Here is a 6,000-nt window from a genome sequence, read left to right as displayed (position 1 = left end):
CGTCTGCCGGACTGTTGGTCTGTGCTTGAGAGGACGTTCTTGCTCGGGTAAAGCAAGACAGTTCGCATCTGGGCCCTTACTGACAGAGAAAAATGGGATGTCATTCTCCTGCAGGACTTCCAGGTCCTCTCACATAGGGCAGCCCCGCCAGAATGTGCTGCTGCTGCTGCTGCTTTCCTGGGTCCGGCCCCAACCCCTCAGCATGACCTCCTGTCCTTACACCTGAATTGATGGCTTTTCTCTTGGAGGCATCAAAGTACCTGCTATTCAGATGAGTATGGATTACCAAGCGGTTAACTTTTTCTTGATAGTTGTGTTGTCTTAATTATGTTCAATTCCACTCATTACCGTATCATCTTTAACATTTACAATAATCATTCACTAGATTATAGATAACACTAATGGTTAGTCCTAGAGCTAAAATGCTGGAAAACATCACCATCTGATGCTCATTTCCCATTTCTTTAGCTTTACTACTTAAGGAATTTTATTACAAAATTAATTTAATAGATAACTAAAAGTATATTTAACACAGAGAATCACTCTACAAGACAATAAATGGACTGGTGCTGTGAGCTTGAGGACCCCCTATTAAATAACTATTCTCTCTCACTTTCTGTATGTCCTGGGGCAAATTCTTGCACATTTATGCCTGATTTGCCATCCTTAAATAGGGATAGCATTTCTGCATTTCACAGGAGTGACGCACTCAGTGCCTACTGTATGATGCTTACTTATTATCACATCATTAACTAGCATCATATGGGCATGAACTTCAAAGTATTCATGTGCATGAGGTAAGAATCACCTCAAGGGAGGTGATTCTGCCCCTCTACTCCACTCTCCTGAGACCCCACCTGGAGTACTGCGTTCAGCTCTGGGGCCTCCAATGTAAGAAGGACACAGACCTGTTGGAGCGAGTCCAGAGGAGGGCCACGAAGATGATCAGAGGGCTGGAGCACCTCTGCTATGAAGACAGGCTGAGAGAGTTGGGCTTGTTCAGCCTGGAGAAGGCTCCAGGGAGTCCTTATAGCAGCCTTCCAGTACCTAGAGGGGGCCTACAGCAAAGCCAGAGAGGGACTTTTTACAAGGGCAGGCAGTCGTAGGATGAGGGGTAATGGCTTTAAACTGAAAGAGGGTAGATTTAGATTAGATGTAAGGAAGAAGTTTTTCACTGTGAGAGTGGTGAGGCACTGGAACAGGTTGCCCAGAAAGGCTGCCGATGCCCCATCCCTGGACGTGTTCAAGGCCAGGTTGGATGGGGCTTTGAGCAACCTGGTCTAGTGGAAGTTGTCCCTGCCCATGGTAGGAGAGTTGGAACTAGATGGTCTTTAAGGCCCTTTCCAACACAAACCATTCTATGATAAAACTGATAACAAAACGCCACTTTTCAGTTTTGAATGTCTCAACCAAAATACAGTAGCAGTAGCTTTGACTCGGTTTACATCTTCTCAAAAAGTAATCCATCCATTTAATCCAAGATTAACTACTGGGCAACTGACATACTCTACTTGCCAGCAGTCATACTTCCATGGTGGAGAGTCCCCTGACACCATTCCCATAGTCAGCACCACCTCTCCATCAGCATCTCTGCAATGCTGGTGTTGGGTTGTCAGGATGGAATAGACTGCTCCAAGCTTTGCTGGGACCAGGGCATCTGAATAACTTGACACATGGTTAAGGGAATTTCCAGTGCCTTTCTCCATCATAGAAGCTGTATGCTGGGTCACATTATTAAAAGAGAGCAAAACAGACCAAGAAAACTTGATATGAATAGTTTCTCTGGCCATAATTCGATGCTCAGAATGTGGGAGAGAAAGGAAGAGTTCATTTTTTCCTAACTTGGTAGTTTGTCTCCTTAATAGCTCTGTGCACAAAGCAGCAAGGGTTTCAGTTACATAAATCAATGATCTGTTGTAGTTAACTTTTATTTGCAGCCTCTGACTAGAAAGAACATTAAGTTCTCTCACTAAATTTCCTGTAGAGAGTAGCACAGGCTGCTTTTTCCCCCTGCTCTGAGTTAATCTAAAATTTTGCCATTTCCTGGGAAATTTTACTTTTCCACGACCATGGTTCTGTCCATTGTACTGTACTTATTTAGTTAAATAACTAAAGAGCTAAGTAGTCACAAGCCTCATTATTTGTAGTCTGAGAGTTACTTGCATGGTTTTACAGTTTTGAAAGAGTAAGTCTATTTGGTGTAATTCACTCCACACTCTTTAGATGACAAGGACCAGATAAAGACGAGACTGTATTTCCAAAATGTATCCAACAGTAAAGCCCAGAGGCCATTTAGTGTATCTTGTTTGAAGCTTTCCCAGAAATCTGGGAATTCCACAAAGCAGAAGAGCCCCAGAATTGTAAAGAAATGCCCCTATTCGGAGTTCAGTAAAATCAGGCAGCTGTATTCTGCACTACCCATTTCACTCCTGCTTTTGTCACACATGCATGACTTTTAAACCTGGTAAAAACCATTGGTTGAAACACCACTTAGCCATGTCCTACTTACTACACAGGTTTTTCCGTGAACCGAACTGGCTAGTCCCAGCTCCATTCTGAGCATCTCTTGTCCACACCTCCTTTAGCCACAATAGAGACTACAGGCTGTGGACTCCAGTTTCCAGCTTTCCAAGGATGGACCACAATAATTTTACTTTTTCTGTGCTGCATTTTATTATTTTTCATAGTGAAGTCTGTAAAATAGAGGCTGTCAGAGCTTTGACATATCAAACTATCTGTACCATACTTAAATCTACCAGCCTTTGAACCGCTTTCCTATTTGGCTTCTAGTTCATAGGACAGAAGCAGCATCCTACTGTCCTCTGTGTGTGTCAGACCATTCATCAAGTGAAAGCAAACAGCCAGAAGGAATGGGTATCAGCCCTGAAACACATCTCCATTATCACCTTGTTCCAGATGGAAAAACAGAGGAACATTCTGAATGCCAGGAACGCCCTTTAAAGCTTTGATGCTCAGAGTACTGCAAACACACCCACATCACACTTTTCTTGACCTGCTACAAGATATTCTTTCAATTTTGTAATTTAAAGGCAATAATATGTCAGTTCAAATGTATTTCCTTGGTTGTAGTTAGTTATTTTCCTTTGCATCTTAGCCAGTGGCACAGCACTGGAGGCCGGATTCTGCTGCCTTAGCTCTTGAAAATAAGTGCCTCTCTAGTCAGGCCAATCTACTAAAATCCATTAGCTGCCTGCTTAGTCCAGTTACGTGCAGAAACATTAAACTCATGTTGCAGATAGACAACTCACTAAGGAAAATTCCCCTACACCCAGAAAGTAGGTTTTGACACAGTAACATCCTGAATCCCCCAAAGAACATAAGCTAGATCACCAAAAACTACAGGAGAAAAACACAGCTGTTTCTCCCTCTGTATTACTGTTCCTACTTCATGCTTTTCTATGAGCTTTTGGATGCCCTAGTTTTCATTTGAAGGAACCACAGTGGAGGGATTAAGCCTTGACATCATTGGTAGTTCCCAGGGATTACTACATTTCACAGATAAAGCAGTATCCTTTAATATGATGGTGGTATAGCACTACCAAAAACATTAAAATACTAACATTAATGATTTACATAGACTTAATTAGCTAGTATATCTTATCATGTCAGTAAGGAAGATAAATTTTGTTTCCCTTTGTTAAAAGGAAGCCTAAAGTCTAAAAAACAAAGGGACAATTTCAGCCTGACATTTATATAGCTCTAATACTGCCAGTGCTGAAGTCACATACGTAATATGAAGTTACTACCAAACACTAAAAGCACAACGAGCAGCAAGAGACTCATGAATTCAGAGCCCATCTGACAGAAGGATGCAGAGTGCTTTATAAGAGAAAATAGAAAGCAGGCTTCAATAGCTTGTCGCTGAAGTTGGTGGCATCCTCCGTCGCCCATGATCCCTGCAATGGCCTCTTTAAAGAACTCAAACATTAACTCAGATCACAAAGAGGGTTGTGGTTTTGCTTTTCAACTCAGCAAGCAGTTTAGCAACCAGAACACCCAGCTGCCCATTTCAATATGCAATATTGAATCCAGAAACCTACTGGGGTTTGTTTTACTCTGAATGAATACTACAGGGGTTATAGATTTGATTTCAATTGCCATTAACTGGATGTAAAACAGGACATTAACCTTTTACTGCAAAACTTACAGTGGCAGCTCTCTGTGCGTAATAGGAAGCCTCACATTTGATCCATAGGATCATTTTGCATTTTCAAACACTTATCCAGGAAAAAGCTGGGTTAGTGAACTCTGCTTATTGAAAATTCAGGCAAACAGTAGGCTATATTCTTCATGCTTGTCCATTCCCATGGAGTTTCAGATTAAATTTTACCCATCTTTCCAGCACTGCAGTTAAAACTCTGGGACCTTTTCAAAATCTCCCTGCTTAGGAGGTTCACAACATTGCTGAACCCAGTTCCAAGGTAAAAATTCAGAAAGTACTGAGTTTTCCAGTCATCTCTGTAAAAAAAGAGTATTACCCCTCCAGATCCTTTTGTACATAAAACAGGTGGGGGGAAAAAGTATTTGGAAACACTGAAAAAAGGAGACTTGTGCATCTTTAAGTGAACTAATTATTAGTGCTAAAAACATTCAACCGCATAGAAACCAGTGATAGATGATTATGCTGTACAGCATCCAAGTTTGCGTGAAAATACTGAAACTCCTTTTAGTTTGAGGACCTTTACTTTTAGAGCTGAAAGAACTAAGATCAAAGGACAACCCAGCTGGACTTCAAAGAAAGGCATCCATTCTCAGATTACAATCTCATTTCACCTGTTTAGTCCCCAGACATAGACGTGCAGCTGGACGTAAGAGCAGTTATGGGATTTCCAGGGTAACAATGCCAAAGCCATTGTCTTCACTTACTGAGAGTAAAATTGATCTACTGAACTCTGTTAAATCCTTGTCTCCCCATAAGATTGTTTGGACAGTTTAATTTCATGCAGTAGGTTTTGCTTTTCAATTTCAGCACGTTCATAACTCTTGCTGACATTTATCAGACTTGGATCAAGGGGAATACTCCCACCGTGGTTCACTTTTGTTTGTGAATTCACATCCCCCACAAAAAATATTCCATTTAAAAAGCTCCTCCTGTGCAGTTAACTGATCTTACATCATCGTGACTATTTTTATTCTTGGATGAGTATCATGACTATTAAAATATACATTTATGTGACAGTACAATCCACAACAGAATATATCAAATTCAGAAAACTGTCAAGAGCGTTTTAGAGCCTAATGCTAAGACAGTGGCTAAGGACAAACAGAAGGGGAGCAGAGAGGGGCTAAGGACAAACAGAAGTAGCCCCAAGCCAAGCACCCATGGTGGGGCAGAACAAGCCCCAACAGCTTTTACAGCCCATTCAGCTGAGGCACATGGCTTGCAGCACTACCCTGGTTTGCAAGACACGCTGCCCCTGTGACTCGTAGGGCTCTGCTTTCAGGTGGCAAGAAAGTAAATAGGCACCGTAAAAAACCTCTTATTTTTCAAGTGTCATAGGCTGTCACTACTTCTGCTGAGAAGGAATCTGCATTATGTACAGCTTTGTCTATCCAGCAGTATGACGTGCATCCTACCGACATATGCATTTCACCAGAGACCTTTTTGAAAGCACTGTAACCAAATTATTTTCCAGACTTACGTAAGTCATTACAAGCCAGACCTAGGAATCAGTGAAAATGAAGAAGATAATCTTAGAACATTTAAAAAAAATAAAGGAAGAAATTTCACATTTTCAAAGAAAAGAGGAAGAGTTCAAGGGATTGACAATGCCAGAAAGTAACTGAATAGTCAGGGCTTGGGGTTGTTTTCTCATTTTTGACTGAGATGAAAACCTTGAATTTGCACAAGTGCTTTTAAGGGTCTTTGGGAACACATTCTTCCATAAGATTGTCTCATTTTGTCCCAGGGTGAGGAATCAAGGAACTGTCAACATTTGAAACACAGAAAGTTTGGGTCTGGTTCAATTCAAGTTGGTT

Source organism: Accipiter gentilis, chromosome 10 (genome assembly GCF_929443795.1).
Source record: "Accipiter gentilis chromosome 10, bAccGen1.1, whole genome shotgun sequence".
NCBI lineage: Eukaryota > Metazoa > Chordata > Aves > Accipitriformes > Accipitridae > Astur > Astur gentilis.
The sequence above is the reverse complement of the archived record's forward strand: the minus strand, read 5'-3'. Positions refer to the sequence as shown.